Genomic DNA, 14,359 nt, shown 5'->3' on the forward strand with positions numbered 1-14,359 from the left:
AATAACGAAAGGTACGAATTGTGCAACGAGGGGATCAAGTAAAATTTTGCAAACGAGGGTGTTAGTTCACGGCAGGATGTTAAAGGAAATATAAGTTAGGTAAATACAAATGATATTATATAATCATAAATAGGTTATACTCATACTTGAGGAGCACAAAAAATACTTCCATATTTATTTCTGTGCCTATGAAGAAATCTGTCAATTTTCATTAATTTTCTCAATCCATCCATCTTTGTCACACTCGTTGTTAAACATAAGGTCGTCTCTTTCTCTTTCGGTGTGCGGGAGCTCGTTAGCACGTGCACATTTCTCGCTTGTCCAACCGCGACTAAAGGCAACTTGTCCAATTTGTCACAAGTTAAGTGCTTCAATTTTGGAACGCCTATAACCTATCTTGAGTTATAAATCATTGGGTAAATATCGTCGCATGATCGTCGCAGTAATTAAATATGCATATATGAAGCCATCGAAAAACAAGTAGGTACCTACCTACAGAAAAAAAAATAGATGGCACGGAACCGCCGCGGCGAGGCGCAAGTCGTATTCGCTTTTGACCGGTTATTGTTATGTTACGTTACGATAGCGTAATACCTAATTAAGTAATTACCAATAAATTAATTAAAAACTAATAAAATTAACTAATTACTCTAATTAGTATCTGATTAGGTAAAATGCTAATGACTGACGGAATGGTAATGGTACCTAATGATTGTTGGCGCACCTATACGTACCTATATAAGGAAGTTAAAACTTAAAGTTTGATTAGTGCACATCCTATTTGCATGGACTACACAAGTTGGATGTCTACGAGTACAGTAGAGTCCGGTTATAACGACGCCCAAGGGACCGCTGATATTACGTCGTACTAACCGGACGTCGTACAAAACGAACTGCCAATTTTAATATATTTTTTAAACAAAATAATTACGTCATTTTGTATTTATTAACACTTTGCGACAATAAAAGAAAAAAAAAACATTTCCTTTAAAATATTTATTTACGTTAGTATTATAACACTTTGTCTTAAATGGAGAGACTTGTGTGTTTAGAAGAAGCCACTTTTCAAGGTACGCGTAGTCAACTCACTCGTCATCCGCAAATTACTCGAATCCCGTAAAATAAAAAGTCGTAATTCTTGGGGATCTAATCCAGCTGACGTTGTTTTATCACATAGTTCCTATGTCCATCTCCTGTGTCCATAGATCAGCTCGAAGGTATGTACCTACCAAAATATTGCATTGTACCTAACTTATGTACATAAATTATGTATGTGAAGTTTAAGCTCAATTGAATAATGGGAGTTGGGTTTTATTTAGTTTGCAAGATTACGAAAAGTCACATGACTATTTCATCTTGCTGCGTATAGGCAAAAGGGGGAGGGAGTTAGGTGCGCGGGACGGAGTTAGCTTCTTACCAACTATTTATTTGTAAAAAGTAAAAACTACGTCGCTCGTCGTTGTAACCGGACTTGACGGACGGATTTTGAGTCAATTTCTGTCGTTAAAAGCGATCGGTCGTTATAAGCGGAGTCGTAATAAACGGTTGTACTTTCATAGTAGCTCGTACTAAAACCAAACAAGTGCCTATACTTACGAGGGGTATTCAAAATATTCTCGGTATGAGAATGAAAACAAACAAGTACGAAAAGTTTGATATTTTTATTTTTCAATATACTCCCCCCCTATGTTCATACACTTAAAAGATCGATCAATTATTTTTTTTAATCCCTCGTAAAAATATTTTTTATCTTTCGTGTAAAAATGCTCCTCCACTGCCGCCTTCAATGCTTCATCGTCAGAAAATTTATTTCCACGCAGATCCTTTTTAAGATTGGGGAGCAAAAAGAAGTCGCTGGGGGCTAAGTCCGGACTATACGGTGGGTGAGTAACAGTTTTAAACCCACGTTCAACAATAGCTGCCTTGGCAATATGAGCAGTATGGACGGGGGCGTTGTCATGCAGAAGCAGAATACCTTTGGTTAACTTTCCTCGCCTCTTTTCTTTAATTACATCCTTTAATTGACGTAGAATGTTAGCGTAGTACTGTCCTGTGATATTTACACCTTTTTCTTTATAATCGATTACTAATACTCCTTCACAATCCCAAAATATCGTGGCCATGACCTTGCCAGCTGAAGGGATGACCTTCAACTCCTTGGGATGAGCTGAACCCTTAATGTGCCACTGCATGGACTCTTGTTTACTCTCTGGGTCATAATGATGAACCCAGGTTTCATCTCCAGTAACTATTCTTTGCAGCACCTCATCAGGATTTTCACCGCACAGGTCAATAAAATCGGAACAACAAGCTACACGCATGTCTTTTTGAAGCCGAGTCAGCATTCGCGGAACCCATCTTGCACTTACTTTTGACATATTAAGATGGTCATGTATAATATCATGTACGGTACCAATAGAGAGATTGGTTACTTGTGCTATAGATTTTACCTTCACTCGACCATCTTCCAATATAAGTTTTTCCACTTTATCAATATTTTCTTGTGAAGTAGCTACTACAGGCCGGCCAGGTCTAGGGTCATCTTCAATACTCTCCCTTCCGCGTTTAAACTCGCTTGACCACTTTTGAATGGTAGATAAAGAAGGAGCAGACTCACGGTAAACACAATCCATTTCCTCTTTTATGGTTTTTTTGATTTTTACCCTGTTTTGTCAAGAATTTTATCACGCATCGATGTTCTAATTTAGTTAACATTGTCAATTCGCACAGGATGTTCATGTTTGTTCAGCAATTGCAGAAAAACAAAAGACTATCTCGGTTCGAATTATACTTTTTTTTAATGTCAATGAATAAACCTTAGCGGCCAGTAACGAAAGAAATTTTAGAAGAGGTCGTAAGATATCAATACCGAGAATATTTTGAACGCCCCTCGTACGTCGCTATAAGCGGTTGGTTGTTATATGCGAAGTCGTACTAATAGGACTCTACTGTACTTAGTCTTACTTAGGTACCTAATTATATTTTTATGTAGGTACAATATTAAAATAAGTAATAAAAAACCGGCCAAGTGCGAGTCTGAATCTTTATTTTATTCTGTTTTTAGTGTTTGTTGACTTTGTTGTTATAGCGGCAACAGAAACAGGGTTGGGCAAAATACTGGCTTCCACGTATTTGAAATACAAATTACAAAATACATTTTTAAAAGTATTTGAAATACAAAATACAAACTACTTTGGTGACGGGTATTTGAAATACAAAATACAAATTACAGTGTTTAAAATAATGTATTTCAATTACAAAATATACCTTTATTTATTTATTTTTTTAGCATTTAGTTTTAACGTTAACGAATATCCTTTCATATAAACTTATAGGGTCATTGCGCTAGTTTTCGTCCAGCTCTAGTTTACGTCCACTTGACGAAATTTGAATATATACCTACATTCCTGCACAAATTTGGACTGATTTCAATCCTTATGTCTAAGGCGTCTAAGCAATATATCTGTCTACATATAACAATGATATTTCGCAAAAAGGAAGCGCTGGTGGCCTAGCGGTAAGAGCGTGCGACTTGCAATCCGGAGGTCGCGAGTTCGAACCCCGGCTCGAACCAACGAGTTTTTCGGAACTATGTACGAAATATCATTTGATATTTACCAGTCGCTTTTCGGTGAAGGAAAACATCGTGAGGAAACCGGACTAATTCCAATTACGGCCCTAGTTTACCCTCTGGGTTGGAAGGTCAGATGGCAGTCGCTAAAAACTAGTGCCAACGCCAATTACTGGGATTAGTTTCCAAGCGGACCCCAGGCTCCCATGAGCCGTGGCAAAATGGCGGGACAACGCGAGGAAGATGAAGATTTCGCAAAAAGTAGTAAATTAAAAATGAAATATATATTTGATAATCCGTCAAGTCGTCGAAAACTAGTGCATGGACGGAAACTACTGCAATGACCCTATTCCCTAGATTTAAACGAAAAGTTCCACGCAGAAGTTGACCTAATATAGATCCAGTATCCAGCCAATGAAAATTGTATCTCGGCTGGATCGGAGGTTCGCGGTAGGCTCACAGCTTGTGCGAGAGATTAGACATTTTAGGATTATAGAATTTAATAAAATGTATTTATAGAAATGTATTTTGAAGCTTGAAGTATTTGAAATACAAAATACTAAATACATGTGAGTGCAGTATTTGAAATACCAAATACAAAATACTTTTGAGGTAGTATTTGAAATACAAATACAAAATACTAATTTGTATTTCAAATACGTATTTCAAATACATGTAATTGAAATACTGCCCAACCCTGAACAGAAATACATCATCTGTGAAAATTTCAACTGTCTAGCTATCACGGTTCGTGAGATACAGCCTGGTGACAGACGGACGGACGGACGGACGGACGGACGGACGGACGGTTCCGTTTTTACCCTTTGGGTACGGAACCCTAAAAAACAATCTCTGTCTATTTTTATCAGAGAGAAAATGGAAAAATCACCTTTTCGTACCTAATGCTTACCCCCCTCGTTGCACAATGTACTATTTTATTTTATTAACCGACTTCCAAATCTCAAAGAAGGAGGTTATCAATTCGGTTGTATGTTTTTTTTTTTTTTTTTTTAAATGTTTGTTACTCCATATCTCCGTCATTACTGGACCGATTTTGAAAATTCTTTTTTTGATTGTATGTATATGCATACAGATTGGTCCCGTTTTTGTCAAAACCCAGTTCTGATGATGGGATCCATGAGGAATCGAGGGAACTCCTCAAATCTTAAAGGCATACATATAGTGATTTTTGTGTTTTTATCAACAAATCAAGCATATACATTCAAAAACGTGGCATTTGATGAAGTGGAACTGCTGATGATGATCAGAACGGAACTCTTCAACGACGCATAGTACACGTTTGACGATTTGTCCTCTTCGTTATGTTTGTTAAGCAAGTTAAGTTTTTAAGCCACATTTTTGTCAAGCTCGAGTTCTGATGATGGATTCCATGAGGAATCGAGGGAACTCCTCAAATCTTAAAGGCATGCATATAGAGATTTTTGTATTTTCATCAGAAAATCAAGCATTTTTATTAAAAACTGTCGCATTTGATGAAGTGGAACTGCTGATGATGATCAGAACAGAACTCTTCAACGACCCATAGTTAACGTTTGGCGATTTGTCCTCTTCGTTATGTTGGTTAAGCAAGCTTAGTTTTTAAGCCACATTTCTGTCAAGCTCGAGTTCTGATGATGGGATCCATAAGGAATCCAGGGAACTCCTCAAATTTTAAAGGCATACATATAGTGATTGTTGTGTTTTTATCAACAAATCAAGCATATACATTCAAAAAAGTAACATTTGAGGAAGTGTAACTGCTGATGATGACCAGAACGAAACTCTTTAACGACGCATAGCTCGCGTTTGGCGATTTTTCCTCTTCGTTATGTTTGTTAAGCAAGTTAGGTTTTTAAGCCATATTTATGTCAAGCTCAAGTTCTGAACATGGGATCCATGAGGAATCGAGGGAACTCCTCAAATCTTAAAGGCACACGTATAGAATTTTCTGTATTTTCATCATAAAATAAAGCATTAACATTAAAAACTGTCACATTTGATGAACTGGAACTGCTGATGATGATCAGAACAGAACTCTTCAACGATGCATAGTACACGTTTGGTGATTTCGAATTTCGACTTTGACTTGGACTGGGACTCGGACTCGGATCCAGATCCGGACTCGTATCCGGATCCGGTTCGGACCTGGACCCGGACCTGGACTCGGTATGATTACCTACCATAAAATGTAGGTATAAAGTATGAGGCCAAACCCCTCCCGCTCAAACCCCCGTACACCGCACCGCATATGCGCTGTTAAGTGGGTTAGGTTAGGTTAGAACTGCTATCCTCACAGAACCGAACAAAAGTGGGTTAGGTTAGGTTAGAACTGCGAGCCTTACAGAAACGAAATGCTACTAGAAAAGTGGGTGGTTTTACCTCCTTTTCTACATAGCGCACCATCTACAATAATCTTTCACCGGGCCGCATAGAAGTCGGTTTTTTTTTCTTAAAAATTATTTTATTACTATTGTCTAAGAAATAAATAATACGTGTCCCTTATCTGAAGTCATCTGGCTAACGCCTGGCCTGGCAAATAGGGTTATTGCTAACAGTAAAACAATACCCGCCTTTCTTCGGCAGTCTAATAAAAAAATAAACATAAAGGTCGTAGAAAAGAAACGGGTCTTCCGAACAAAAGCTTTCAACGTGCAGTTCTGGGAGTGTTCCGACATGTGCGTACCAGACTTTTTTCTGAAACACCACGCTTATCGTGAATAGGATGCCATTTTTAAGGGCCCGGGCACACTTAGCGTCTTTCGAGCGTCGGCGTCTAGCTAACTCTATAGCTGCTGCTCGACACAACGTCGGCGCAACGCCATTTTCCATAACGCTGACTAGACGCCGACGCTCGAAGGACGCTAAGTGCGCCCGGGCCCTAAGTCTCAGGAACCCGCCGACAACAAGCTGTTCCCATACAATCGATTTTGAAAAGACATGCTAAAATTACATGAAACTACTAACTATTATGTCTGGTATGGTACTAGTTTTTGTTGCTAAAATAGGTCGTATCGATCACTCGGTCCAGGTGCCAGGAGGTTAGGAATGAGAGAGTGTATTTGCAGAAGCGCAACTGTTTACTCACCTATAATCGCATCACGCGCACATGACTTGCAAAATTACTGGACTCTGATATAAACGTCCTGCGGCGATGGAGTGCTGGCAATGGCAGTGTTGCGAGCCATATACGTGCTCATCAGAGAAAATTTTAAAGGTGTCGCCGTTGTCGGATATGACATGGAGGATTATAAAACTTCAACTCGCTCTAATATCGTTATGTATGAGAGCGTAACTACGATTGAATGACGGCGGCTAGATTCGTGTGACTCATTGCCTGACGCGACTCGCAGTGCATTTCGCACGCACCAATAAACACAATCGTTCGTATCACACCTATCGATAGCAAAATTTTAAGGGCACCCCACACTAGCGTCTTTTGAGCGTCGGCGACTAGTCAACGCTATGCCAAATGGCATCACTGCGCAGTTGCGCCAACGTTGCGTCCAGCAGCAGCCATAGAGTTGACTAGATGCCGGCGCTCGAGAGACGTTAGTGTGGGGTGGCCTTCTAGATAGTAAAGCAGTTTTTTAAATGTGTTCGCATTGTTTTGCCAAATGTTTGGGAATAGCACAGCTACCTGGCGCTAGTTGTTTTATTGGTAATTTCGGAGAAGCACAAAGCTATGAAATTACCACATGGATCTTTGAAGTGACCGATGGTTAAAGTTGTATATTAATAATAAACGTTCGGTCGATGCTCGTATAATCGTATATCTACTCACAAACTCCGAGAAAGCAATGAGGTTTATAATAAATTGTATTAAGTTTGGACTGTATAAGTAGATAGTTTGACTTTTATCTAACTTTGGCATGGCAGAATCTTAATTTAACACTTAAAACTCTCGCTTTTACAATGAAATCATATAGCGGTAGACCCGTTTGTGAAATCAGAATCTTAATTTTGTTGTTTACAACTTGAGTGCTCTTTACTATGGTAATTGGAATCTTTCTGTAAGTACAGGGCGGTCCAGAAATAAGTCAACATTTAAAATTCTATTTTGAATAACAATATATTATTTAAATATATATACAGGGTGCTTCCTGTAACAGGAGCAATAAATTAAACTAAAGGCTGTATTCCTCAAACTGACCAATATTTGCTCAGCGACTTTTAATAATTATGAATCCTTTAGACTTCCTCTTTTCCATACAAAATAAATATTGCCTTCAATGTATGCTGACATCAGTGTGTTTGACATTGCTTGTCACGCTTTAAACATAACAAAATTTGCAATACATTGCGTCTTAGAATAAACTTTAAAGTGTAATCAAAATCAAAACATGAGTTATTTTCAAAAGTTGCTGAACAAATGTTGGTCAGTTTGCGGAGTACAGCCTACAGTTTAATTTATTGCTCCTGTTACAGGAAGCACCCTGTATATTATTTAGGTAATTAGGGAAAAAACTTATGTTTGTAGGAAAAGTAGACAAATTGCGGTTTAATTTTTCAAAGGCAAATAATTTCAAATGTTACCCACTGTATTGATATCCCTCTTGCAACATAACCCAGAAAATTTTCATTACAGCCTGAAAGGCATGATGGTGCCTGTCAAATTCCATGATAAAATGAGTGATATTCGCCGCCGCATATAGGTAACTGTCGCGATTGTGACGTTCATTAGGTAATATTTTTTTTTATTTATAATATAAGAAATTCGTCACAAATACCTAACTTAACTTAGTTTAGGTTAACTGGAAGAGATCCCTTAAAGGGATAAGTTCGCCTTTGTACTAATGACGAATGTTATTTTTCCTGTTTTGTTCTGATTTTTGTACAATAAAGTGTTTTACTACTACTACTACTACTACAAATTGCGTACCCCATTTGATGGTAGTAGATAAATTCGATTCCAATAGAAATGATGCAATCTACCCTTTAGCTAGTTAAGCTCTTTAAAATAATTTTTAGAGGGTAATGTAAAGTTAATAAAATAAAATGTCAAGAAGATATTTAATTCAGCGAAAAACCGGCTTTTCCGCAAATTGCCAGTCTGTATTTTGTACGCCTACTTATCTCGCGGGCGGCAGTACAGCCAAATATTTGCCCTTTTCATTTTCAGTTTTCAGGCTTCGTTTTCAGTTGAGATTCGTTTCCCGACCGAGACAGACGGCCGACGTGCGGGGAGGCTGGGGAAACTTGGTACGCGACGTGCGAAGTGTTGGTAAAGTAATTTACTAGTACCTAGTGAAAATACTGAAAATGTTAATGGATATTTTTGGATAAAGAATGAATGGTAAGTTATACCCTAGTATATATTTTTTATTATACTTCGTCACTAATGTAAAGTCGTAGGCCTGAGGATTCTTTTTATTTTTATCTACCGAAGACTTATATTAATTATTAACAACTGTGCGTTTATTTCCACTTTTATAGATAGAAAGTGTACTTGGTGTCAAGAAATTATTTTCAGTTCTTCACGCCCTGTAGTTTTTTACCCCAATTTACTCGAGGGGTTGTTGATTAAAGTACCTATTGCAGTGGTTCCTAACCTTTTCAGTTCGGTTACCCCTATGACTACTAGGGAACCTGATTTTACCCCTCCACCCAATGGTAATAAAAAAATAAAACGTGTACGTTTGTTGTATTGTTATATTAGGTTAGCTTATTACCCCCGTAAAATACCAGTATTACCCCCGTAAAATACCAGTATTACCCCCACGGGGGTAATTACCCCCAGGTTAGGAACCACTGACCTATTGCATGAGTTTCATACATATAGGTTCGAACACCATACACCTTACACCTTACACACCAAGTACACCTTATAAAACAAATTCCCTCGCCGCGTCTGTCTGTCTGTACGTTCGCGATAAACACAAAAACTACTGAACGGATTTTCATGCGGTTTTCACCTTCATCAATTAAGTGATTCTTGAGGAAGGTTTAGGTGTATAATTTGTTGACCCGTGCGAAGCAGGCGCGGGTCGCTAATCTGCACATATAACATACAAAACGTCGACATCAACCCACAATAAATAAACTAGTAAAAATAAAAATACTACGCACCCATATAAAGTCGTTTCAAATAATAAGTGGCATATTTCATGTTTCTAAATACGTCCATAGGAAAGAAGACGGTATAGTTATAGTACGTTTGTGACATTGAAAAAGAAAGCCATTTGTCGTAAGTACGCTAAAGCTAATTGAAAACCAAGTTATTTATTTTAAATGGTACTCTTGTAAAGTTTATTAGATATAAATTAATTTTATAGGTGTGCTTTTGTACGGTCTAAGCTTGAAGCAAACTGCAAAATTCTACTTACGAGTATGTAGACACTTAGGGTGACTGCTAATAGTTATTGGCCACTCTTAACAAAAATACTTCTTGGGCTTGTTTCTTTCTGATGTGTTAGGAAAAGCCAGTTACTATGTAATGGGCAATAACTATACGAGTAGCAGTTGCTCTAGGTCATTTTGGGAAGCGGGCACGCAGGCAGTTTTAGATGTGGAGCCATCAAGGATTTGAATAATGGCTCAGGGAATATATAATTGGGTACGTAAATTGGATACGTAGATTACGAATCATAAGGTAGTGTCCGTTATTTGTGGTGGTATAATAAATATAACATAAATGTATTATGTACAAATTTAATCAGTTTTATACAAAAAAATCCTAATAGTAGGTAATATTATACATTTCAGTATTACGAATGATTGATTATCGAGAACAAAATCGAAGTTGTGCGCTTGACGGGGAGATTGACAAGGGAGTTACATATGTATATCAGTAGATGTGCAGTTGCAGTAGATTCACGCAACCATAGATATGATAGGTATTATCCAAAATAATTGAGTAATAAAAGGCAGTCTGTAGTTCATTGGTTTACTACAAATAATTTACTTCTCAATGCCAAGAAAACTAAATGTGTTAGATTCTCTTTGCCTAATGTCCAGCATACAAGTAACGCACAGGTTGTTTTAAAAGAAGAAATTTTAGATTTTGAAGATAAAGCTGTTTTTCTAGGCTTAACCTTGGATTCAAAATTACAGTGGGGTACGCACATTTCTACACTAGCAGGTAGACTAAGTTCGGCAGCATACGCAGTTAAAAGAATCCGTCAACTTGCAGATGTTGAGACAGCACGGCTGGTGTATTTTGGATATTTTCATAGCGTCATGTCTTACAGCATTTTATTATGGGGCAAAGCCGCTGACATTAATTCAATTTTTGTTTTACAGAAACGTGCTGTACGTAACATATATAATTTAGGAACACGAGTGTCTCTCAAAGATAAATTTAAAGAAATCAATATTCTCACTGTTGCTTCCCAATATATTTACGAAAATATAATGTATGTAAGAAAAAATATTGACATGTATAAATTGAATAGTGACATACACAATTTTAACACTAGGAATAAAAATAAATTGGCCATTCCATGATTACGTTTAAATAGAGTAAATAATATGTCATTTATGGGGAACAGTGTGCGCTTTTATAATAAGTTACCATCTAATATTACGAAATTGTCAATGAATAAATTCAAGTCAATTGTGAAACGACAGCTGTTACAAAAAGCTTATTATTCTGTTAAAGAATTTGTAGAAGATAAGGATGCATTTATGTTAAAGTAGAACATTGTATATATACAGAGTGCTTCCTGTAACAGGAGCAATAAATTAAACTGTAGGCTGTACTCCTCAAACTGACCAACATTTGTTCAGCAACTTTTGAAAATAACTCAGGTTTTGATTTTTATTACACTTTAAAGTTTATTCTAAGACGCAATGTATTGCAAATTTTGTTATGTTTAAAGCGTGACAAGCAACGTCAAACACACTGATGTCAGCGTACATTGAAGGCAATATTTATTTTGTATGAAAAAGAGGAAGACTAAAGGATTCATAATTTTTAAAAGTTGCTGAACAAATGTTGGTCATTTTGAGGAGTACAGCCTACAGTTTAATTTATTGCTCCTGTTACAGGAAGCACCCTGTATAGTTATAAGATGACTTGTAAAAGAGCTAGCTTAAGCCTATTTACAGAATAAACGTTTTGATTTTGATTTTGATTTTGATAATGGTCTACTTGTAGAAATAAGAAGCAAATATTGGAAGGTTCGGATGAATAAATTATAAATATTATAATTATTTCTAAAGAAAATGTATTCAAAATATTTAGAGCACATACAAATTCTTAGAACCTGCCTAAGATACATTAAGAAATCGCTCATAATAACTGCTAAATTCCTACCTATTATATTTATACTAGCAAATAAAATTGGACCTGTGGGTCGATGTTGTGTCGTTACACAAATCGCGCTCATTTTATTTATAGTCCGTTTATGTAAACCAATTTCAACTTATTCACAGAAAGGCGTAACGTGGTAGATTTCCTATTGAAATAAGTCTTTAGGCGAAAGAGTGCCATCATTAGTGGCACTTATCGTCGCCACGTTAACATGGATCGTGGTATTTTAGGTATACATTATTGAAGGTCGCGTGGGATGATTACTTGTAAATTGGTCTGTCACGTACAACTCCTCTGAGAAAAGATTCATATTGCTTAAGTACTGATTTCTGAATAACTCAATTTGCTTGTTTTGATTGTAGATTCATATCAGAGCTTAATATCAATCGTGGTTTCTTTTCGGGATTGCCTTTTGTTTCATCATTTAAAATGTTTCGTTTTGTTAAAACATTAGAGAAAATACTAGTCAGTTTAGTTACTTTAGTTTAAAATTTCTAATAGGCTTCCTTTTTACGTGCCTATAGTTGTTATAGATTTGTATTAAGTTACATTTAAAAACTCGCTAAAAAACCTTTTCTCGACCGCACTTGCACAATAAAATTGAGAATACGCGATTACACATACACGGCCAGGACAAAGGGAACATAATTATATTAGGTATCTACTCTGCATCGAAGTGCATGGTCCAATGCAATTTCCTCTGCAGAGCCCGTACCATATGAGTCACTGACAGTGTCAAAACTGACATTTACGCTATCGAGAACGTAATTTACTTTCTATACATCTCGTTTGCACTAATATGCGAGTACGAGCGAGATGTATAGAAAGTAAATTATGTTCTCGACGGCGTTTATGTCAGTGCCAAACTGATGGTAGCCGTACAGGTTGTTTCGGTCGGACGTCTAATCGACATCGGCTTAAATATCTCGATATTCTCAAATAATATGACTGATATGATATCTGTGTCTGAACCAATATTTTGTATATGTAGGTAAATATCTGGGCGACCGAGCTTCGCTCGGAAAACATATAATAACTCGAAAATGCGCGTTTTCCCAGAGATAAGACCTAGCTAGATCGATTTTTCGCCCCCGAAAACCCCTATATACCAAATTTCATCGAAATCGTTAGAGCCGTTTCCGAGATCCCCGAAATATATATATATATATATATATATATAAATAAACAAGAATTGCTCGTTTAAAGGTATTAGATAGATACATATATAATGATGTCAAATGATGTTTAAGTCTGATAACACATAATGAATGAATGAATGAATGCGATGAATTACTTACGCAACCCCGCAGTGTCGGGGATGGTAGTTTCAAGCCAAAACCTAGTTCTGTATGGCTCAAAACATTACCTTACCAGCGCAGCGCTTCAACGCCCAATTCGTTACTGTACAAACTTCGGAACAGATTACAGTTTGCCCGGCCGCAATTACATTAGGTTTTACCTTTGTTTGCGCCCATTATCTCCCAAATACTCCTAAATATACGAGACTACATACGTGTATCATTACAAGAGCCTACTCAGTACACATTAACCTTTTGAACGTAAAGTCGCAATTTCATTTCTTAAAATTGGTTTTGGAAGAATCCCCTTATTTTGTCTTTTGGGTTTCGTACCCATAGACTAGGAATCCTCTAGACTGAGTTTAGAGCAATTATTTCATGAAACCGATGCTGCCAAAAATACGGGGGTGCGGGGGTCGAGGTGAGCGAATCCCGTGCCGTGATTGGTCCGTTCAATCACGGCACGGGATTGACTCGAAGATGGAGTAAAACTACCGTATACGTAACTGGCAGAGGGGGTAGCGTTACTATGCTCAGTCTAGAGGATTCCTAGTCTATGTTCGTACCATAGGTATATGATAAAAGAATATTGGTTTAATTTAGGTCACCGTCGGCCTTTTCTTTGGTTTGATGCTTCGACGTGTCGTTTAGCTAATGCTACCTACCATTTCAAAAATGATTGGAAGCAAATTTTGTGAGTGAGTTATCTAGGTATAATTATACCCACACATCTTATTCTTGTCAAACTATTTGTAGATGTAGGGCAATCAAATTAGATTTTATCGAAGAATTAATTCCCAGCAAGCCGGAAATCGTTTAAAGATCTTTATTTGGTCCTAAACGCATCAAAAAATCCGAGTTTGCGCAATCACAGGAGATGTGGATAAAAAAATCCTGAACGACTTCTTTTCATTCCATTTTTTTTGTATCTTAATTAAGCGTTATGACTTTCGGGTTTTCTGCCAGATGAGACCATAGGTACCTATATATTTTATTTAAGGGTTGGGTTGGGGTAGTTAGGTGTTAATGGTACCTACATACATACAAAATTAATCCTTAGATTTAAGGATATTGCCGTGCTAGCTCATGTTAAACAACTATGTATTACCTATGTAACACTTGTGTACTTACCATGGTAAGTGCCCGACTTTACTTCACTGTAGGTAATGCCACCACATGCTGACTTTGAAATGGTTCTCTCTGTGCAGTTTCAAGTGGAATCGGGCCATGGAATTTGAA

This window comes from Cydia amplana, chromosome 12 (assembly GCF_948474715.1).
Source record: "Cydia amplana chromosome 12, ilCydAmpl1.1, whole genome shotgun sequence".
NCBI classification, from domain to species: domain Eukaryota; kingdom Metazoa; phylum Arthropoda; class Insecta; order Lepidoptera; family Tortricidae; genus Cydia; species Cydia amplana.